Below are 24,512 nucleotides of genomic sequence, written 5' to 3'. Positions count from 1 at the left end.
ATCTTAAGGTGTTTACTTATCCTGCCTTTTCCATTGGTTCTTAAATTGATTTAAATAAACAGTTTGTTTGATTCAAGCACTTTAACTTGGTCTGTGAGACTTTCTCTTCCTTGACAGTAATATCCAAGAGTAATTTTCCTGGTACTGTTTTTTTTTTTTTTTTACTTGGAGCCTACCATTAATTAAATCAAGGTAATTTCTCACACAACAGCTATCTAGATGCACGAAGCAGAGTTCTTATTTCTAAATAGCTCAAATGCATCTTTGTAAATAGCTCAAGTTTTTGATTCACCTTTCCTGAAAACTTACCTATTATCATTCTATTCTTCATTAGGGCTGGTGATTTCTTGCCAGGACTTGGCATAGATAAAATTTGATTAAGGCAGACTTCGAGCAGCCCAATAGCAAAGGCACTTTTTTTCCTTAAAAAAAAAAAAAAAAGGTCTTCTAGGTAATCCAATGTGGCCTTTCTCCCTTGATGGGCTATAATATGTGTGTGTATATAATATGTATACACACACACACACACATATATATATATATATTTGGAAATCCTGGCGGCACAGTGGTTACTTGCTATGGCTGCTTACCAAAAAGCTGGCAGTTCAAATCAACCGGGCACTCCTTGGAAACCTATAGGGCAGTTCTACTCTGTCCTATAGGGTTGCTGTGGGTTACCTTGAGTTGGAATCAACTGGACAGCAACAGGTTTGATTTTTGGTGTATTTATATATTTTAATAACTAGGAGGGAGGCCTATGAATATCAGAAAACATGGAAAACTGACACTTTTGATGAGACTGCTGATCTGATTACTGACCATTTCATGTAGCATTTAACGGCAGGATTGAACTGCCAACATTTTGGTTAGCAGCTGACCTCTTAACCACTGCGCCACCAGGGATCCCTAAGAAAAGAGAAAAGTGATATATTTAAAGTGTTGAAGGAAAAAAACACCAAACTAGAATTCTATATCCAGTGAAATTATCCTTCAAAATTGAAGGAAAGATAAAGACCTTCTTAGACACTCAGACATTCACAACACTGGGTAAATTCATCACCAGTAGGCTTGCTCCATAAGAAATATTAAACAAGTTCTTCAGGGAGAAGGAAAATTATATAGGTCATAAAATTGAAACTAAATAAAGGGACAGTGTCAGAGAACAAATAATAAAAGTAAGATAAAATGTGATTTTTGTATCCTTAATTGATCTAAAAGATAACTGTGTAAAGTAATAATAGCATCAGAGTATTGCATTACTGTAATATGGATAAGTGCATTGAATGACAGCAAAGCTATAAGGGAAGGGAGGCAGGGATTAAGAGCACCTTGTTATAAGGCATCTCTGCACAACACATGATGTGGAATAGTGTTATCTGAAGGTAGACTTGAATTAGTTAAAAATGTATATTGGAAACTCTAAAGCAAACAAAAACTTTTTAGGAATAATTAATATTCTAAGAAAGGAGACAAAATGGACTCATAAAGTGCTCAGTTAAAACCAGGGAATGCAGAAATGAGGGAGAAAAGAAAATAAAAAACAAATGCAATGAGTTGAAAACATGGTAGGTATTAATCCACTTTAAATGTGAATGGTCTAAAATTAAAGGATGATTGGCAGAGTGGATTAAGAAGCCACACAAACTAAAAATGAATAAATAAAAAAGACCCGACTATATGTAGCTACAAGAATCTCATCTTAACTTATCTTAAATACAAATATTCAGATAATTTAAAAGTAAAAAGACGGAGAAAGGTCTACCAAGCTAATCAAAAGAAAGCTAGACTAGGTATATTACTTTCAGACAAAGAATATTTGGGTGCAAGCAAAGTTATCGGGGTAAAGAGGGGCAATGCATAATGATAAGGGGTCAAATCTACACAAAGACATAGTATACTAAACATGCATGTGCCTAATAAGAGTTCATCAAAAAATGTCAAGCAAAAACTGACAGAACTCAAAGGAGAAATATACAAATGCATGCTTCAGGTATAGACTTCAACAACTCTCTGTCAGTAACATCAATCAGGCAGAAAAATCAGTAACGATATAGTTAACCTGAAGGGCATTATGAATCGGTTTGCTCTAATTAACATTCATATAGTACTCCATTCAACAAGAGCAGAATACTATCTTCTCAAGCTCATTGAGCATATTTACAAAGATAGACCACAATCTGCACCAAAAACAAACAACAATAAAACAAAACAAATTTAAAAGAAATGCAAAGTAAATTCTCAAAACACAACAGAATTAAATGAAAAAACAACAACAACAACAAAAAAAAAAACAGGCACCTGGAGAGACCTACATAAGTGGAAAAACATACCTTGCTCATGGATAGGAAGACTTAACTTTGCAAAAATGCCTCCTCTACCAAAAGTGATTTACAGATACGGTGCAATTCCGATTCAAATTCCAATGACATTTTTAACTAGATGGAGAAACAAATCACCAACTTCATATGGAAGGGAAAGAGGTCCCCGATAAATACAGCATTACTGAAAAAGAAGAACAAAGTGGGAGGCCTCACACTACTTGATTTTAGAACCTATTATATTCATAGCACCACAGAAGTCACAACAGCCTGGTACTGGTACAACAACAGATACGTAGACCAACGGAACAGAATTGAGAATCCAGACATAAATCCATCCACATATGAGCAGTTCATATTTGACAAAGGCCCCGAAGCAGTTAAATGGGGAAAAGACAGTCTCTTTAACAAATGGTGCTGGCATAACTGGATATCCATCTGCAAAAAAATGAAACAAGACCCATACCTCACACCATGTACAAAAACTAACTTAAAATGGATGAAAGATCTAAATATAAAATCTAAAATGATAAAGATCATGGAAGAAAAAATAGGAACAATAGGAGCCCTACTACGTGGCATAAACAGTATGCAAGACATTACTAACAATGTGCAAACACCAGAAGAAAAACTAGATGACTGGGTGCTCCTAAAAATCAAACACCTATGCTCATCCAAAGACTTCGCCAAAAGAGTAAAAAGATTACCTACAGACTGGGAAAAAATTTTTAGCTATGACATTTCCAATCAGTGTCTGATCTCCAAAATCTACTTGATACACAACAAAAAGAAAAATAACCCAATTAAAAAATGGGCAAAGGATATGAACAGGCACATCACTAAAGAAGACATTCAGGTAGCTAACAGATACATGAGGAAATCCTCACGATCATAAGCCATTAGAGAAATGCAAATCAAAACTACAATGAGATTCCATCTCTCTCTAACAAGGCTGGCATTAATCCAAAAAACACAAAATAATAAATGTTGGAGAGGTTGTGGAGAGACTGGAACACTTATACACTGCTGGTGGGAACGTAAAATGGTAAAACCACTTTGGAAACCGACTTGGCATTTCCTTAAAAAGCTAGATATAGAACTACCATATGATCCAGCAATCCCACTCCTTGGAATATATCCTAGAGAAATAAGAGCCTTTACACGAACAGATATATGCACACCCATGTTCATTGCAGCACTGTTTACAATAGCAAAAAGATGGAAGCAACCAAGGTGCCTATCAAGGGATGAATGGATGAATTATGGTATATTCACAAAATGGAATACTATGCATTGATAAAGAACAGTGATGAATCTGTGAAACTTTTCCTAACATACAGGAATCTGGAAGGCATTATGCTGAGTGAAATTAGTTGCAAAAGGACAAATATTGTATAAGACCACTATTATAAGAACCCAAGAAGTAGTTTAAACAGAGAAGAAAATATTCTTTGATGGTTACATGAGTGGGGAGGGAGAAAAGGAGAGAGGTATTTGCTAATTAGATAGTAGACAAGAACTATTTTAGATGAAGGAAAAGACAACACACAATACAGAAGAGGTCAGCACAACATGACTAAACCAAAAGCAAAGAAGTTTTTCCTGAATAAACCAAACCTTTTGAAGGCCAGCATAGCAGGGGTGGGGGTTTGGGGACCACGGTTTCAGGGGACCTCTAGGTCAATTCATGTAATAAAATCTATTAAGAAAACATCCTGCATCCCACTTTGGAGAGTGGCATCTGGGCTCTCAAAGGCTAGCAAGTGGCCATCTAAGATGCATCAATGTGTCTCAACCCACCTGGAGCAAAGGAAAATGAAGAACACCAAAGACACACGGTAATTACGAGCCCAATAGACAGAAAGGATCACATATACCAGAGGTGACATCAGCCTGAGACCAAAGAACTAGATGGTGCCCAGCTACAACCCATGACTGCCCTGACAGGCAACACAACAGAGAACCCCTGAGGGAGCAGGAGAGCAGTGGGATACAGACCTCAAATTCTCCTAAAAAGACCAGACTTAATGGTCTGACTGAGACTAGAGGCACCCCGGAGGGCATAGTCCCCAGATCTTCTGATAGCCCAGGACAGGAACCATTCCCGAAGCCAACTCTTCAGACAGGGATTAGACTGGACTATAGGACAGAAAATGATACTGGCGAGAAATGAGCATCTTGGATGAAGTAGACACGTAAGACTCTGTGGGCAGCTCCTGTCTGGAGGGGAGATGAGAGGGCAGAGGGAGACAGAGGCTGGGTGAATGGACCTGCAAATAGAGGATGAAGAGAAAGAATATGCTATCTCATTAGGGGGAGAGCTACTAGGAGTATATTGTTGTTAGGTGCCGTCAAGTCAGTTCCGACTCATAGCCACCCTATGCACAACAGAAGGAAACACTGCCCGGTCCTGAGCCATCCTTACAATCATTGTTATGCTTGAGCTCATTGTTGCAGCCACTGTGTCAATCCACCTCATTGAGGGTCTTCCTCTTTTCTGCTGACCCTGTACTCTGCCAAGCATGATGTCCTTCTCCAGGGACTCATTTCATCCCTCCTGACAACATGTCCAAAGTATGTAAGATGCAGTCTCGCAATCCTTTCCTCTAAGGAGCATTCTGGCCGCACTTCTTCCAGGACAGATTTGTTCATTCTTTTGGCAGTCCATGGTATATCCAACATTCTTCACCAACACCAGAATTCAAAGGCGTCAACTCTTCTTCGGAAGAAGTATATAGCAAGGTGTATATAAATTTTTGTATGAGAGACTGACTTGATTTGTAAACTTTCACTTAAAGTACAACAAAAATTAAAAAAAAGAAAAAAAACAGACACCTGGAAAATTTGCAAGTTAGCACAATTCCAAACCAAACGCATTGTGGTCGAGTCAATTCCAACTAAATAACGGGTAGGTCAAAGAAAATTTCTCAAGAGAAATTAAAAAATAAGTTGAATAAAATGAAATGAAAAGATAACTTATTACAATTTCTGAATGCAGTGAAAACAGTGCTTAGAGGGAAATTTATAGTATTAAATGAGTATATTAGAAAATAAGAACCAAAACAAAACTCACTGCCTTCTGAAGATTCCAGCTCATAGCAGCCCTGCAGGTCAGAGTAGAACTGTTCTATAAAAAAAAAAAAAAAAATAGGGCCTCCTAAACTGTATCTTTTTGAAAGCAGATCAAGTAGAGCAGCCGATGGGTTCCAGCCACTGATCTTTTCGTTAGTAGCCAAGCGCTTTAACGTCTGCTCCACCAGGGCTCCTGAAGAAAATAAGAAAGATATAAAATCAATAACTTAAGCTTTTACCTTTGGAAAGTAGAGAAAAAAAGATCGATTTAAGCCTAAAGTAAGCAGAAGAAAAGAAATAATTAAAATTGGTATCCCTTCTTACATGGGACTTACATTCTCAACTGGTGAAACAGACAAGAGTAAGCAGGAGCCAGGCATGCAAAAGTCAGTGCTGAGGCTTGAAGCAAAGAAAAGAACTGGTCCACAGATCTGTGTTGAAAGTGAGCTTGGGTAGCCAAGAAAAGATGGTGGACCTCTGGATGCAAATGGGTGAAGAGAAGAGTTACTGCCAGTGAGGTAGCCTGCATTTTTTAGGCCAAACTAATAAACTGGGGTTTGTTTGCTTTAAAGTGAGATGGGATCCTTTTGTTGTCAGGTGCCATCAAGTCAGTTCTGACCCATAGCGACCCTATGCACAACAGAAGAAACACTGTCCTGTCCTGCGCCATCCTTACAATCGTTGTTATGCTTGAGCTCATTGTTGCAGTCACTGTGTCAAGGCACCTTGTTGAGGGTCTTCCTCTTTTCTGCTGACCGTGTACTCTGCCAAGCATGATGTCCTTCTTCAGGGACTAACTCCCCACTGACAATATGCCCAAAGTATGTAAGATGCAGTCTCGCTATCCTTGCCTCTAAGGAACGTTCTGGCCACACTTCTTCCAAGACAGACTTACTTATTCCTTCTTTTGGAAGTCCATGGTATATTCAATATTCTTCGCTAACACCACAATTCAAGGGCGTCAACTCTTCTTCGGTCTTCCTTATTCATTGTCCAGCTTTCTCATGCATATAAAGTGATTGCAAATACCATGGCTTGGGTCAGGCACACCTTAGTGTTCAGGGTGACACCTTTGCTCTTCAACATTTTAAAGAGGTCCTTTGCAGCAGATTTACCCAATGCAATGCATCTTTTGATTTCTTGACTGCTGCTTCCATGGCTTTTGATTGTGGATCCAAGTAAAACGAAATCCTTGACAACTTCAATCTTTTCTCCATTTATCATGATGTTGCTCATTGGTCCAGTTGTGAGGATTTTTGTTTTCTTTATGTTGAGTTGCAATCCACACTGAAGGCTGAGGTCTTTGATCTTTATTAGTAAGTGCTTCAAGTCCTTTTCAGTTTCAGCAAGCAAGGTTGTATCATCTGCATAATGCAGGTTGTAAATGAGTCTTCCTCCAATCCTGATGCCCCGATCTTCTTCATATAGTCCAGCTTCTCGTATTATTTGTTCAGCATACAGATTAAATAGGTATGGTGAAAGAATACAGCCCTGATGCACACCTTTCCTGAATTTAAACCAGTCAGTATCCCTTTGTTCTGTCCAAACAATTGCCTCTTGATCTATGTAAAGGTTCCTCATGAGCACAATTAAGTGTTCTGGAATACCCATTCTTCACAGTGTTATCCATAGTTTGTTATGATCCACACAGTCGAATGCCTTTGTATAGTCAATAAAACACAGGTAAACATCCTTCTGATATTCTTTGCTTTCATCCAGGATCCATCTGAAATCAGCAATGATATCCCTGGTTCCACATCCTCTTCTGAAACCACCCTGAATTTCTGGCAGTTCCCTGTCGATATACTGCTGTAGCCGTTTTTGAATGATCTTCAGCAAACTTTTGCTCGGGTGTGATATTAATGATATCATTCTATAATTTCCACATTCAGTTGGATCACCTTTCTTGGGAATAGGCATAAATATAGATCTCTTCTAGTTAGTTGGCCAGGAAACTGTCTTCCACATTTCTTGGCATAGATGAGTGAGCACCTCCAGCGCTGCATCTGTTTGTTGACACATCTCAATTGATATTCCAGCAATTCCTGGAGCCTTGTTTTTCGCCAATGCCTTCAGAGCAGCTTGGACTTCCTCCTTCAGTACCATCGGTTCCTGATCATATGCCACCTCTTGAAATGGTTGAATATTGACTAATTCTTTTTGGTATAATGACTCTGTGTATTCCTCCCATCTTCTTTTGATGCTTCCTGTGTCATTTAATATTTTCACCATGGAATCCTTCACTATTGCAACTCGAGGCTTGAATTTTTTCTTCAGTTCTTTCAGCTTGAGAAACACCAAGTGTGTTCTTCCCTTTTGGTTTTCCATCTCCAGCCCTTTGCACATGTCATTATAATACTTTGTCTTCTTGAGTGGCCCTTTGAAATCTACTGTTCAGTTCTTTTACTTCATCAATTCTTCCTTTTGCTTTAGCTCCTCGATGCTCAAGAGCAAGTTTCAGAGTCCCCTCTGACATCCATCTTGGTCTTTTCTTTATTTCTTGTCTTTTCAAAGACCTCTTGCTTTCTTCATGGAATGATGTCCTTGATGTCATTCCACAACTCGTCTGGTCTTCAGTCACTAGTGTTCAATGCATCAAATCTATTCTTGAGATGGTCTCTAAATTCAGGTGGGATATATTCAAGGTCATATTTTGGCTCTCGTGGACTTGCTCTGATTTTCTTCAGTTTTAGCTTGACCTTGCATATGAGCAACTGATGGTCTGTTCCACGGTCAGCCCCTGGCCTTGTTCTGACTGATGATATTGAGCTTTTCCATCGTCTCTTTCCACAGATGTAGTCAATTTGATTTCTGTGTTTTCCATCTGGCAAGGTCCATGTGTATAGTCACCATTTTTTGGTGAAAGAAGTTATTCTATCATTTGATCTCCGGCATTTTTTCTATCACCAAGGCCATATTTTCCAACTACTGAATGAAGGTTCTGAAAGCTTTACTACATCCACGTCATTAAGGTCAACTCTACTTTGAGGAGGCAGCTCCTCCCTAGTCATCTTGTGAGTCCCTTCCAACCTGGGGGGTTCATCTTCCAGCACTATATCAGACAATGTTCTGTTGTTTTCATAAGATTTTCACTGGCTAATGCTTTTCAGAAGTAGACTGCGGGTCCTTCTTCTTAGTCTGTCTTAGTCTGTAAGCTCAGCTGAAACCTGTCCTCCATGGGCGACCCTGCTGGTATCTGAATACCAGTGGCACAGCTTCCAGCATCACAGCAACACACAAGCCCCCACAGTACAACAAACTGACAGACATGTGGGGAGTAAAGCTTTCAGGACCTTCATTTGCTGATGTGGCATGACTCAAAATGAGAAAGAACAGCTGCAAACATCCCTTAAAAATCGGAGCCTGGAATGTACGAAGTATGAATCTCGGAAAATTGGAAATCGTCAAAAATGAAATGGAACGCATAGCTTCCAGCATCACAGCAACACACAAGCCCCCACAGTAGGACAAACTTACAGACACATGGAGGGGGGGATGCTTTTAGAGAACTTTATAAAGAGGAGTTTCATGATCAGATTTGTTTTTAAAATCTCACTATGTATTTAAGAATAGAATGAAAGCAGAAACCTTCACAGTGTATAAATCCACTCAGGATCTTCCAAAATTTATGTTGGTCATTATCAAGGAAAATAATCAGAGATTTGGGAATGTATGGATTTGTGATAATTTTTATACAACCTCTTATAAACGTGAAATGAATGCTATATATATTTACCTACAGATACTAATATGTGCATTCATTTTGAAATTGAATCTAGGTAGCTTTATGCAATCTATAAAATAGTAATTCTGGAAGTTTACTTGCTCTCAATATAAATGCTTAATCATAAATCTAAATTTTAGCTTAAGTGTCATTTATTACACTTCAATGGAAAGTTAGAGTATTCCTTTATTATGACTTCTTTTCATTGCTTGAAAATGCTATCAGTTTTCTTTTATCAAAACACCCAAACTCTCTTTTTTCAGGCTTAAGCTAATTTATAACTGAGATAACATCTACACAGATAGGCTAGGTTTAACCACATCTCATTTTTTCTACTTTTCCTATAAATTAAACTACAAAGCTTAATTAGTAGGTCTCATGCAGATCTTTGAATTATAGCTTAAATGAATACCCTGTGAATTCTAGGTAGACTGGTACAGCGCTTCTCAAACTATAAGGTGCATATGATTCACATGCGGATCTTATTAAAATTCAGATTCTGTTCAGCAATTCCGTGGTAAGACCTGCGATTATCACATCTAACAAGTTTCCTGATGATGCAGAAGCTTCTGGTCCATGGGCCCACTTTGAGTAGCAAGAAACTAAGTTTTCTCACCAAAGAGAATCTCCTAGGGGGTTATTTACTTATTTACTTGAGATACTGATATCTGAGTCCCACCCAAGACCAATTAAATCAGAATTTCTGAGTTGGAATATGGGCATAAATATGTCTCAAAAGCTTACAGTTGATTGTAATGTGTAGACAAGGTTGCAAGTTATTGCTCTGGAGCTTGTAAATCATAAAATTAACATCTTTATGACAATATTTAAAGCTAAAATAACGTAGGCAGTAGGACTTACGGATACATAGTTCTGTTAATGTGCTGGGCAGAATCAGAAAACAATTTGCTATTTTTGATCCAGCCTTATTTTTGATCAGAGACTGACAGAAAGGCAGTTGTGCTAAACTATACAGACTTGCATGGCGGCTTTGTGATAATCAGGACATTGATGAGGAAGGCCATTAAATTCATTTTCACTGAAGACTGAAACAAGGGTTTGAAGGAAAGTCTCCACAGGTGAAAAATGAATGTGCGAGACCATTTATATTCCTATACTGAGGAAATTAATTCATTTCCTCTATAAATGGTTTTTAAGTAACATGCACTCAGAAGACTATAAATAGAAATCAGTTTTTTAAGACTGAAAAAAAATTAAGATCCTTTCACAGGCAATTGGAGAGTCATTTCAGAAATATACAAATTCCAATATTGAATATATATATACACTACTTTTTACATCTATTCTGCAGGGTTATTTTATTTTCCCCCATTTTATATGAGGAAGAAATTGAGATTTAGATAAATTAAATAACTTTTCAAAGTTTGCATAGTTAGTATGTGGCAGAGACATTGTTTAACCTATTTATCTGTCTCCAAAGCGGATGCATTTTCTTGTCCTGCTCATCAAGTCTAGAGCTATTCGAAATGATAACTAGTCAGTGTGTTAATTCATATCCAGAATGTTTGTACAAAACAAGTTCAAACACTTAGAGGATACAGAAAAATCACTATGTGGTGTTTTTATCAAAATAATATACACATACATGACGGCACTGTTCATTTTTCAATGAGATTATATGCCTACATATACAGGCATGATTACACATTTCAGTTCAGGAACATATTGAAGTTTGTTTTTTAATTAGTGACTCTAAAAGTACGCATCATCTTCCTCATTCTGTCAGTGATGTTAGCTCCTGGTTTCACATTTGATCCTGAAACATTGTTTTAAAAAGTAGGTTTATCTATCTATCATCTATCTATCTATCTATCTATCTATCTATCTATCTATCTATCTATCTATCTATCTATCTATCTATCTATCTATCTATCTATCTATCATCTATCTATCATCTATCTATCTATCTATCTATCTATCTATCTATCATCTATCATCTATCTATCTATCATCTATCATCTATCTATCATCTATCTATCATCTATCTATATCTATCTATCTATCATCTATCATCTATCTATCATCTATCTTTCTATCTGTCTGTCTATCATCTGTCTATCATCTATCTACCTATCATCTATCAATCTATCATCTATCTATTTATTTATCATCATCTATCAACCCACAGACCAAATCTCTTTCATATATATATAAGTATATATAAATACATATATTAAATTGTGTGTACATTCAAAATAAAATGTTATAAAAAGAAATGCATATTTAAATATTTAAACTTTCTATCTAAATATCAATTTATGAAGATTAAAAGTTTTATTTAATGATAGCATTTAAGTTTATTTCAATTTTAAAACATTAAAAACAATATATTTAAATGTTAAAAAAATATTTAAATATTTTATTATGGAAAATTTCAACATATATATAGTTAGCAAGTAGAGTATGACAAATCCTTATGTACCCCCTCATCTAATTTCATAATTGCCAACCCATAACCAATTTTGTTTCACCTATAACCCTCTCATAATCATTTTATTTAAACTCTGTACCTCAGGATGTTTTGAAGAAAATCCCATCATCTGTACATATCTGTAAAAGGTAATATTTTTCAACATAATCATATTACCATTGTAACACCTAAGTAATTTAATCATAATTTCTTAATATCATCAAATACTTAGTGTTCAAATTTCCGCAATTGTCTCATAATCAATCCTCCCTACCCCCTTTCCTCCCTCCTTCCCTCCCTCCTTCCCTCCCTCCCTTCCTTCCTTCCTTCCTTCTTTCCTTCCTTCCTTCCTTCCTTCCTTCCCTCCCTCCCTCCCTTCCTCCCTCCTTACTTCCTTCGTCCTTCCTTCTTATAATTTGATTGCATGAATCAGGATTCCAGAAGAGTTTAAGACATTGTGATTATGTTGCTATATCTTCTCGGCCTCTTTCAAAATCATAGACTATGGAGAATTTGCTTAAAAGGGACATCAGGAAGAATGGAAAAGGATACAGAAAAGCCTATAAAATGTCAAAATGCCTGCTACGATTAGGAATACCTAATTTTCAGATAAAGAAACAGCAGCTTATAGAGATTAAGCAAATGGCCCTATGTGAACAAACCAGTAAAAGTAAGAGCTTGGATTTGAACCAAATATACATTTTTTAAATTTCAAAGCCCATACTCTTACAGTGTCTGCCACTCTCAATATATTCAATAAATTGAATAAACATATGTTACAGTATGATTTTATTTGAATTTATTTTAGGTAATTATTTTTAATGGAAAATATTTCTAAGTTAATACTCTTTGAATGTAACTTAAATCTAAACTTGTTTCACAATAATGACAATTATTATAATCATTAGCATCATGATGCTGTGGAAAATGTCTTTCAAATGCCACCAAATCACAGCATCAAGTTTTTTGATGTAACTAAGGATTAAAATGCTTGTAAGCAAAACAAAAGGAAGACTTAAAGTCAAACAGACCAAATTTGGAATTCCAGCTTTATCACCTATTACCTACCTGTCTTGAAAAATTGTCCAGGGATATATGATACAACATGTTGTTACAAATGATAATAAAAATACTAAGTGGCTAATACTTTAGAGGCATTCTCCGAATAGCTATCATGTTTCCCTTCCCTTTTTTAATTTTGTTAAAAAGAAATAAAAGGTAACTCAATTTTTTGCATGCATATGTAATGAAGAACAAATAATTTGATGTTTTAATTTTTTAAACAGATTGGCTAACAACAAATTTATATCTTGTTATTCTACTTGATGGTATGGGGGAGGTTGATATTAGTGAAGAAATGTGCCCTATATGTAACTGAAAACTGGAACTGGGATTCATAATTTTATGAAGATAGTACCAAAGAAAGACATTTTGAGTGTTGCATTTCTTTTTTGACAGTAAGGTGATTCTTAAAATGGCCTCACAGGAGAGTCATGACTCATCCATACATACTCTTGGAATAATTAAGAAGACTTTTGTATAAAGATCAAAATGGAGGGCAAAAGTATCTATTATATTATATCTATTATTTAAGGCAAAAATCAAGTATCCCATTGAAATTAATGGTCACTTGTCATCTAAAGCGTTTTTAGGGTTCCTTTGGTGGAAATGTCCCCAAAAGTTTGATTTTCTGTTTTCATTAACCATTGTTTGTCCTAAAGTCAATGAAAACAGAATAGATCAATTTTCATATCTTGAAGATAATAATAAAAAAAATGTAATAGCCAAGTCTAGTATCATGATACAAAAAACATCTAGCAGATCTCCAGCCCCAGGGAAAACTGAGTTTCACAAATATCCAGTGACAAAGAGTTTTATGAAAGTTTGCACCATTTAGCTCTAAAAGCAGAGGCACCTTCAAGGTAAAATCGCTCTTACTGCTCTCTGAAAAGTCTCAATTTTGGATTTCATCTATTTGATATACTCATTTGGGGTTTTGAGATTTAGAGTGTACTATGGAACTCTTGTTTTTCTTGGCCTAGAAAATTGACTAAATAGACATTTTGTTCAGGTGCAAGTAATGAAGAAAGATTGGATTTTTTCATGAGATAGACTGGCTTCAAAAGAAAAGTAATGGTGTTATTCCCTGAGGTGGAGGTGGCTGGTATGGTTCTTGTCAGTGAAAGGATTGAAGTAAATTCCAAAGACTGGTTCTGTTTGATAATTTTCACTATTATGAACCTGGAAGGTCAGATTCCTGATTGATAATGTATATCCTATTGTCCATTTATAGAGTTTTGTTTTTTTTTCCTAAATTGAAAGAGTTTTTTTTCTCATTTCTTATATATTCCTCAAAAGTATTACATCCTTTATCTAAAAATTAAGGATATATATATATATTATATATAATATACATTACATATAATAGGATCCCTGGTGGCACAGCGGTTAAGCATTCGGCTGTTAACCAAAAAGGTCAGTAGTTTGAATCCACCAACCACTCCTTAGAAACCCTATGGGTCAGTTCTACTCTGTCCTTTAGGGTCACTTTGAGTTGGAATTGACGCATTATATACATATTATATATATTATATATATATATATAATGACTACTTTTTACTGTGTGTATATGCGTATATATATGTTTCCAAGGAGCACCTGGTGGGTTTGAACTGCCGACCTTTTGGGTAGCGGCTGTAGCTCTTAACGACTGCGTGGCCAGGGTGTCCTCATACACACATAAAAAAAAAAAATTTTTTTTTTAAAATACCCAAAATAATGCAATTCATAAATAAATACAAGTAGCATTTGAACTATTTTCTGTGATAACCAAACTTATTTATTTACTTGTTTAATTTTAAAGAAAAATAGGATCATGCATTACTGCATTTCACAGTAAAGATGTACTATAACTTATGTGACCAAGCCTTTGCTGGTGGCTATTTGGGTTGTCCCAGTTTTTCACTAGTGCTAACGATAGCTCTTTTAAATCCCTGGAAATAAATCTTTGCAAATTTGGCCAAGGTGTCTCTTAAAATAATTCCATGAATGTATGATTGTATATTTTAAACTTATATAATAGTGACAAATTACCATATTAAAATTTGGTGTTATTTTCATTTCATTCGCTGTCATTTTGATAGGAAAAAGATGCTTAGATATTGTAATTATTATTATTTTCATCTTTTTAATTAGAGGAAAATGTGAATGTATTTTATTCACTATTTGCCTTTTTTGCATTTATGAACTAGCCATTTGTTTTCTTTATCTATTTTTCTATTGAGGTGCTCACTTTTTTTTCTTATTGATTTGTAAGAGTTTCTAATTTACTAAAAGTACTAAGACTCAGTTTTAGTTTACAAACAAATTTTCTTTGGGTTCCAATGAAACCATCACTCTTCCCATCGTCAGTTCTTCTGTTCTATAAAACGCCATCAGGATATACCCATGCTGTTATTATCACCACCTAAAACAAAAGCAATAAGCAAACAGGCAACAACCCTTTCTTAATTCTACTTCTCTCTTCAGATAAAATCTTGTTTCCACAAAATTTCTGAAGATTTTTCTGTAATTATCATCTTTATTTTCTCTCTTCTTGTTCTCTCTTGAACTCTCATCACTTTACCAAAGCTTCTCTTGACAAGTTTGCCAAAGGCCTGTTTTACTGCCTCTGTATGGTAAATTCTGAGTCCTTTTGTTACTGGAACTAACATTAGTTCCACCTGCATGTTCAATCCCACCTTTCCTGTCAAAATTCTTAATTTTCTTCCCATTTCCCTCTACTTCACTCCTAAGACCCTTAGCTGGTTACTTGTACTCTCATCAACTTTAAAAAAAAAAAAAAAGTATTGTGCCCTGGCTTCAATCCTTGGTCCTTTCCTCCTTTCTTTCTATACTTACTCTCAGTGATTTTACCTAATTTTGTGGCTTTCAAATATACATTTTTACCAATCCTAAACTCTCCCTTGAAATTCAAACTCATATAAACAACTGCCTACTAGACATTCCCAGTTTGATATCTCATAAAAAAATTGAACAGATTCAAAATAGAATTCCTGGTCTCCCCCCATCCTCCCACCCCCACCCCTCCAAAACTTTTCCTCAGGTAGTCTCCCCATTTCAGGAAATTGCAACTCCACACTTCCAGTTGCTTAAATGAGAAATGTTGGACTCATCCTCGACACTTCCTTTTTATCATATTTCACAAGTAATTCATTAACAAATTCTATGGGCACAATCAACAAATGTACACAAAATCTGGCTATACGTCAGAATTTCTACTGTGAACATCTAAGCCACTAGTATCTTTTGCCGAAATTATTGCTGTAGACTTCTATCTCCCATTTTTTTTCCTGGTTTACCTAAAGGCTATTTGCCACCTGGGGATCCCGTTAAAATAGTAGTATATCTGTGAATTCCTATTTCCTTTTCTGTGAGTTACCTTTACATGTCCTTTTTAATTCCCCTATTATAATTTTTTTTATTATAATTAGTTTTTTACTAATTTATAGAAATTCCTTATATGTATTGTATACTTACTTTTTCTAGTTATTTGTTTTCTAATTTTCTGCTTTGTCTTTAAGGTGTTTTATGTTAAACAAAAGATTTAGATTTTGATATATTCAAATTTATCATTTTTAGTGACTTCCGCTTTTAGGAACTTGTCTAAGAAATACTTTATGACAGAGGTCATAAAGATATATTTTTATATTTTTGTCTTAGTGTTTTAAAGGTTTTTTTCCAATTTTGAATATTTTTGAGGATCTCATTATCATATCAAAAATTAATTACTACTCCATCAGATACTGATTAGTTTACCATTTCTTCAATGATTCTTATGCCACATTTGACATACATTAAGCTCCCATCTATATGTTTCCATGCATTCTGCTGTTCCTTTGATCTATTTGTTTCTTTGCTAATTTCAGATTTTATAATTAACCAATACATGACAGGCTGAATATATTCTTTTTTTAATTTTTTTGATTTAGCTTAGTTTGAAATTTATTACCTGTTAGAGCCAAATTGGGAAGTACCATAAAAATAATATGGAAACTCTGATTGAAATTTCATTGAACTTATAAATTAATCTGGGGTTCAATCTACATTTTGTGATGCCGGGTTTTTCTAATGCCTAAGCATGGTGTGTATTTCATTTATTCAAATCTACTCTGTTATAATATTTTGTAACCGATATGATATTGCAAATTTTATCTTAAAATTCTTCTTGGATATATGACAGATTTTTATTTTTTTATAAATTGAGTCAGTTTTATTTTTTATAACGTATTTATATTGGTTCTTGCTGGTGCATAGGAACTACTGACTTTTATGTAACGTTTTTATTGAAGTATGACATATATAAACAAAACACCCAGATCATAAGTGTACAGGTCAATAAATTTTCTCAGTGTGAACATCCCAGCACCCAGATCAAGAAACATGTCATTATAAGAACCTACAAATTCCTCTTCTATCCACTCCTGCCAATTCCTACACACTCCCTTTCCTCAAATAACTACTATGCTGGTTCCTAACATACAGACCAGTTTTCCCTGATTTTGATCTTTATATAAATTAAACCATACAGGTTTTATTCTTTGTGTCTGCTTAATACTATGCTATTGCTATATGCCGGTTGAGACGATTCTGATTCACAGCAACCCTAAAGGACAGAGTAGAACTGCCCCATAAGGCTTCCAAGGAGTGGCTGGTGGGTTTAAACTGCTGACATTTTGGTTAGCAGCTGAGCTGTTGTTAATCACCATGCCACCAGTGTTTCAGCCAATAATATATTAGTCATAAATCAAATTACCATCCATTTGTGTCTATTTCTGAACTCTCTATTCTGCTCCTTTTGTCAATTTGTATATGTTTGTGACAGTTTCATGCTTTGTTAATTTTTGTAGCTTTATAGTAAGTCTTAAGATCAGTTAGGATAAACCCTGAATATTTTTTTCTCTATCATTATCTCGATTATTTCCTTAGGCTGAGTTCTCCAGAGAAGCAAAACCAGGGAAGCTAGAATATAAACTAGCTGACATCATAGATTATATCAGTTTTATCTTTATTTCTTGGATAGTTTTTTTTTATTTGTTTTAGGCATGCATTTGATTGATTGATGGCAATCAATCATCAATAAGCATAGAATTGCTTGGGTATCTCAACCTATAATATGTATGTTTTTGCAAAATCATAAAAATATCACGATGACTAAAACTACAGAAATAGGACTGAAAATATGAATAAACACTCTCAGATCCTTGCTCATTCGTTTTAACATAAAAATGTAGTGTTCTGTTCATCTGGCAGTGCTAGAATTCTTTTCTCTTTCTGTTAAGTAACACATCAAAATCTCCTGTCAAAACTAATCAACACACAGTGCACAATAGATCCAGATGAGAATTGGATGATACGGGTATGAGGCAAAATCCATTCGGCTTCTAGTCCATTATTAAGGCTGATGTCAGACCAAGAAGGTGGATTTGTTTTCGTATAGAAAACATTAGACTTCAAGCCAGAAAAAGTGGGTTTGCAATAATATTATTTCCATTTTACAGAAGCATTAACTGAAGCTTAGAGAAGTTGTGATGCCTCAGTAATTTATGTTGGAGCCGGAATATTAATCCATTCTGTGTCTCATTGATAAGTATCTTTTCTCCTATTCATTGCATCCACTGCTATTTGGCCGAGCAGGGCTCTTTGTCATTTCCTGTACACGTTCTGCACTTTTCAGCATTTGTTCAAACTTTAATTTCTGTCTGGAGTGCCTTTACTTGTACGAATCATAGATACCATTCACAGGTCAGTTTGCTCGTAGCTCATATATAAGGCTTTATATACCAAAACCAAAAACCAAACCCACTACCATCGAGTCGATTCCGACTCAAAGCGACCCTATAGGACAGAGTAGAGCTGTCCTGTAGAGTTTCCAAGGAGCGCCTGGCAGATTAGAACTCCCGATGTCTTGGTTAAGCGCCGTAGCACTTAACCACTACACCACCAGGGTTTCCAAAGGCTTTATATAGGTCCTAAAAACTATAGCCCTATTCCCTATGTTTCAATACCATTTCCTTAGTATCATTATTTTAATACTTTTTTTAACATATTTTGTCTATATTGACTTAGGCTATTTGTATACATCTTAGCTTTTTTATTTTAAATTCACTAAGCACCCATATGCTGCCCCATTCTTTTATGCTATCCAGCACTACATCTTTTAAGCACTGGTGGCTAGATATGTCATTTGGTGTATTTGTTCCCAATGGCTGTGTAACAAATTACTTCAAAACTTGGCTGTTTTCAGCAGGAAATATCTATTATCTCACAATTTCTGTGTGTCAGAAATCTGAGAGGGACTTAGCTTAGTGATTTTCATTAAAGGTCTCTCATGAGGTTGGCTGGGGTTCAGGTTTCATCTGCAGGCTTGACTAAGAAAGAATCCATTTCCAAATTCACCTTCAGGGTTATTGGATGGCCTTAGTTCTTTGTTGGCTTTTGGCCAAAGATCCATCCTTTGCCTCTTCTGGGCTGCTTAGCGTGGAAACTGTCTTCTCTCTGAGTAATCTGAGAGAAAGAGAGAGAGAGAAAAAAAAAAAAAAAATATGGAAGCCATAGTCTTTTATTAATCTAATTTCAGAAGTGACATACTGTCATTTCTGCTGCATGTTATTGGGCACATAAACCAACCTTGGAGCAATGTGGGCAGAGTCTACATAACAGTGTGTGAATACCAGAAAGCAGGGATCATTGACCATCCTAGAAACTGCTTACCTCTCTTAGAATGTGATAGGTTTAATTACAACTTGTTTTGGTCTTAGCACCATCTCTAAAAAAAAAAAAAAAAAATTATACACACTTTAATATTTCTTTATCTTAAATACATTTGTACCATAAAACGCCAATGGATGAAATACGTACATATAATTAATAAATAAAATCATTTGAGGGGAAATACAAAATTATATCTTTTCACATTTTCTGAGTCCTTTGTCAGGGTCAATTCATATATGACGTGCGTGTGTATGTGTGTGTCTGTGGACTTGTGGGCACGTTTGTGTGTATGTGTGTGCAAGTTTACTGAAATTTAAGACCTATGAAATAGTGGCTCTCACTCATAAATATTATTTTCTTAATTATACAAATTTCTACAGTAGCAATCCAAAATTTAGATGGTATTTCTTGATAAACATTAAAGATGATAATAAAAGATAATGAGAAGAGACTTGTTACATACTAAGTAAAAAAGAAATCACATTGTTACCCTTAACTGACATTGTACATAGTACTTTATTCTCTCCTATAGGGGACGGATTTTTCATTTAAAATTATTTTAAAACAACTCCACAATGTTCTTTATACATCAGTTGAGTACCTTTTATTTAATGCAGGAAAAATACCTTAACTTGGGGGTCTTGCTCTGTGCATTAAATTACATTTGTAAATGCTTCAGTGAACAGTATTTTTCAATTATAATCCACATACAGTAATCATATTTAAAATATAATTTTTTATAGTTATGACCCATCTGTGCAATACAGATAAGAAGTTCAATAAAGTAGGCTGTAAAAATCAATGCTGTTAAATGTTTATTAATTATCTAACACATTGCTTAGCTTACTGGGAACATTTAATACTCCAATACATATTTCAAGGTATATATGGAAATTTTGCACTTAGGTTTAAAGATATATTTTAAGCATTCTTTCAACTGTGTTCTCTTAATCCAAATTTATAAGCATTGGGCTTATTCCACTTAATCTGATCTTTCACTGAGGATACGATTTCTCTGAAAGTAAGGCAGACGTTTTCTCTCTGGGAAAAAAAAAATCTTAAAAGTATATTGTGCATGAAAAACCACTGAAGCATAATGGGCTAAGCTGCACACGGACCAGATTTCAACATTTGCCAAAATTATCAGTAAATTTAAGACTCATTCTAATTTTCTCAGCCATTATTTCAAACTCCAGTTGCACCAGGAACTGATTTAACTGGTCAGTGAGGCATAAAGCATTCGGATCAAGTAGATCAGCACAAAAATATTTTCTGATCCCTCTCCTTCTCATCTCAGAAGGACCCTTTGCCATCAGAAGTAATAGTGCTTGGGTTCTAAAATTATTTCTCCTTCCAAACTACACTTGTGTTCTAAGTGGTAAAAAGAGCAATGAAATTGGAAGTTGAGCAACTAAAAATGGAATCGAAAAGTTAATTCTCGTATTTCAATAGTCCTCTGTTTTCATTTTACTTTATAATTCTTATTTCATTCTACCCTTGCCCCATATATTCCCTTAGCATCTAACATGTAGCATTCAAAAATGCATATTTTAAAAATATGTTGCCTTTGTTGAAATATTTGTTCACAATTCTAACGTCTTACTCAGGAGAAAGGAAACTAACATGCTTTTGATTGATTTGTTAAAACAGATGTGTATTGACTTATCATTGTCTTTCTCTTAATATATTATCCAGCAATAAGTATATAAATTGTGATATAAAAATCACTAGATGAAATCTTAGTAACAAAATACTTTTCTGAGTCATAATGCCTAAAATTATGTAATTAGGGTCTTATTTCTTTGGATCTTGAAGTCTTGCCTGAAATATTTTGATGGCCTAACTACCTCTGGTTTCTTTGCCGTTAAATTAAGATATCTCTAATTTGCACGTTTGATCATTTATTTCACGGTATAAATAAAACTTTTTGGCGGCTCTTTGATTGCCTGATACATAAAGTCAAAACTCCATTGTAAGATACATGCGATTTTCATGTTCTCATCTCAGCTTCTCTTTCCAGGCTTATCTTCATGCATCCTATGTTCTCTCCCCGTTCATCCATGCACATTCTATCATGCAACTTGTATCTCATCCTCATCCATTGATGTGCCTGCCATCCACACACCCCATATTCCATTCCTATCTATCCATGCACCCTCCATCATGCACTGCACAATCTCTCCCCACCGAATTTTTTGCTATTTCCCATGCTGTCTCAGAACTTTGTGTGCTTTATTCCACATGCCTAGAATATCCTCATCCCAGTCTTTTCTGTCAAATGTACTCCTACATATTTTATAATCTAGATAAAAATTCATAACTTCTTTGAATATTTCCTCATCAATTCTGGACTGTCTATCCTCCCCTGACCCTGCACCCCCATCCTTCCCACCATATTTAACTATTTCCTGTGGGACACCATGATGAGTTTTACATATCCATATTTCAGCCCTTTTCCAGTTTTAAAAGAACTCAATTATAGTCATTACAACACAGTTTAAATTCTTGTTATTTATGCCTAAGTCTAAGAATTAGCTCACTTAAAAATGTTTATTACAACACATTATCCTGCATTTATTTATTTACTTATAGTTGGAAAAGGAATTTAGACCAAACTAAACTATGACATTGAGAGACGACTCAGGGATCATTAGAAAATTTTCTTGAGTGACATCTTAGTTACCCAGTGCTGTTGTAGCAAAAATACCATAAGTGAGTGGCTTTAAAGAACAGAAATGTATTGTCTCAAGGTTCTGGAGGGTAAACGTCTGAATTTACCCTCAGCCTCTTTGGGGAGATCCTTCTTTGTCTGTTTCATCTACTAAAAAGACAAACAAAAGAACAAACCCGTTGCTATTGAGTCAATTCTAACTCATAGTCATAGTGACCCTATAGGGCAGAGAAGAACTGCCCCATAGGGTTTCCAAGGAATGGGTGGTAGATTTGAACTGCAAACCTTTTGGTTAGCAGATGAACGTTTAACCGCTGTACCACCAGGGTTCCTGCCAGTAGCTGGTCATCCTTGGAGTGCTGGGGCTTGTAGTTTCATCTGCCTCTATCACCAGTTGGCCTTTGTCTTCTCCCTGTGTCTGTATTCCTGTCTAATCTGCCCTTTTTATAACGCAGAAGTGATTAGTTTCAAGACACACCCTGCAGTGGTATGATCTCATTTACATAACAAAGAAAACCCCATTTCTAATCAGGATTACATTCACAGTAATAGGGGCTAGGATTCCAACACATATTTTGGGTGACAAAATTCAATCCATAGCTGGTGGTAAAGAGAAAACAGCCATCTTCATTCTTGGCTGGAGCAAACTAGATAACATAAAAATAAATGAAAAGGGGCTGAATTTCATTTACAAAGTCAGAGCCTTCAGTGCCATGTCTTCAGATCTTGATCTAAATTTCACAAATTTTGGCAATTGTCCAGAGGTTAATCTTCTGTGATTTTTACATTCTAATCTATCTCTGCTAATGAGTTAATTTTACTGATACTCTCAATCTCCAAAATGGGCCCTTTGGGAGGCTGACTTTGAATAGTAGCAAAACTTTCCAATTCAGTCTATGACTATGCTCACATATCTTTCTTAAGGTGTGTGTGTGTGTGTCCCTGGATGGTCTTTGGCTGGTGCAAAGATCTGTAGTTTGTGGGAAATTTTTGTGCTAGACTACTAACCTAAAGGTTGGCAGTTCGAATCCACCCACTGCTACCACGCAAGAAAGGCCTAGTAATCTGCCTCCATAAAGATTACAGCCAAGAAAGCCCTATGGCATAATTCTACTCTGTAATACATGTGGTTACTGTGAGTCAGAATTCACTTGAGGGCAACATGTTTGATTTTGGTTGGGTGTGTGTTTGTGCATGCTTGTGTGTGTATGTGTGTGTGTGTGTGTGCTGGGGATCTATTGATGTTATCTGATTAAATCTTGGATATTATTTAAAATGTATCCCTTTTAAGCAAAACCAGAAAACCAAACCAGTTGCCATCAAGTTGAGTCCAACTCATAGCCACCATATAGGACAGAGTAGAACTGCCCTAAAGGGTTTTCAGGGCATAGGATTGCTATGAGTCAGAATCAACATGAAGGCAATGGGTTTCGTTTTTTAATCTTTATGGGAGCAGACTCTCACACCTTTATCCCGTGGACTGGCTGGTTGGTTCTGTCAAATTTTTGGTTAGCAGCCAAAAGTTTTACCACTGAGCCACCAAAGACTCCCATTTTTACCAGGGGGTTTATTATCATCCTTCCTTTTGATGGGAAGAGTACTACTACAGAATAAAAATTGTCTTGCCAAACTAGGTAATTTTGGAAGATAGAGTAATGTAATATATGTAAAACAAAGTAATAAAACTAATGTGAATAATACAAAAAGTTGTTTCTTAAAAACTGTAATTTTGCTTATATTTGATCTATAATTGAGTGAACTACACACAGTTTATTCTTTTTCCAACATAATTACTACAAAGAAAACTTAATTGATAATAGGAGGCTAAATACCTGGGGCAGTACAGGACTGATGGATGACTAGAGGATAATGATAAATGAATCTCATTCTAAATTCTGTAGATGAAATAAATCACTCATGTCATAATTTTTATTAATGTATTAATGTTCCACTCCACCAATATACCTCTTACTTTTCTTTTCCAAGAAAACCTATTCATTTTAGTCATATTCGTCTTGAACTTTATGGAATTGGAGGACTATTATTCATTGTGGTCACTCTGCAAGGAAAGCCTGTGATCAGCATCATTGGTTGGAAACTGGCCTTTGTTTTCTAATGGCATGGTCAGTCATCCTTGAGGAGACGAAAATATATATATTTTTTTTCTGCATAATGGGTACAATTCCTGGAGACTTTGTGCCACAAAGGAGAGTTCTTATTTCCTGATAGAGTGTCTAAAATGTAGACACAGAAAATGTCTGGCTCATATAGAGGTGAAAGTGGTCACGTATGAGTGGGTGCTGTATGGCAGCAAAATGAAGCATATTAAAAAAAAAAAAAAAAAAAAAACTTTGCCATCAAGTTGATTCTGACTCATAGTGACCCTACATGACGAGCAGAACTGCCCCATAGGGTTTCCAAGGAGCACCTGGTGGATTCAAACTGCTGTCCTTTTGGTTAGCAGACAAGCTCTTTAGCCACTGCACCACCTAGAAAAATAAAAGTTCACACTAAAACTTGGAC

Source organism: Loxodonta africana, chromosome 8 (genome assembly GCF_030014295.1).
Source record: "Loxodonta africana isolate mLoxAfr1 chromosome 8, mLoxAfr1.hap2, whole genome shotgun sequence".
In the NCBI taxonomy this organism is placed as follows: domain Eukaryota; kingdom Metazoa; phylum Chordata; class Mammalia; order Proboscidea; family Elephantidae; genus Loxodonta; species Loxodonta africana.
Note: the sequence above shows the minus strand (reverse complement) of the source record.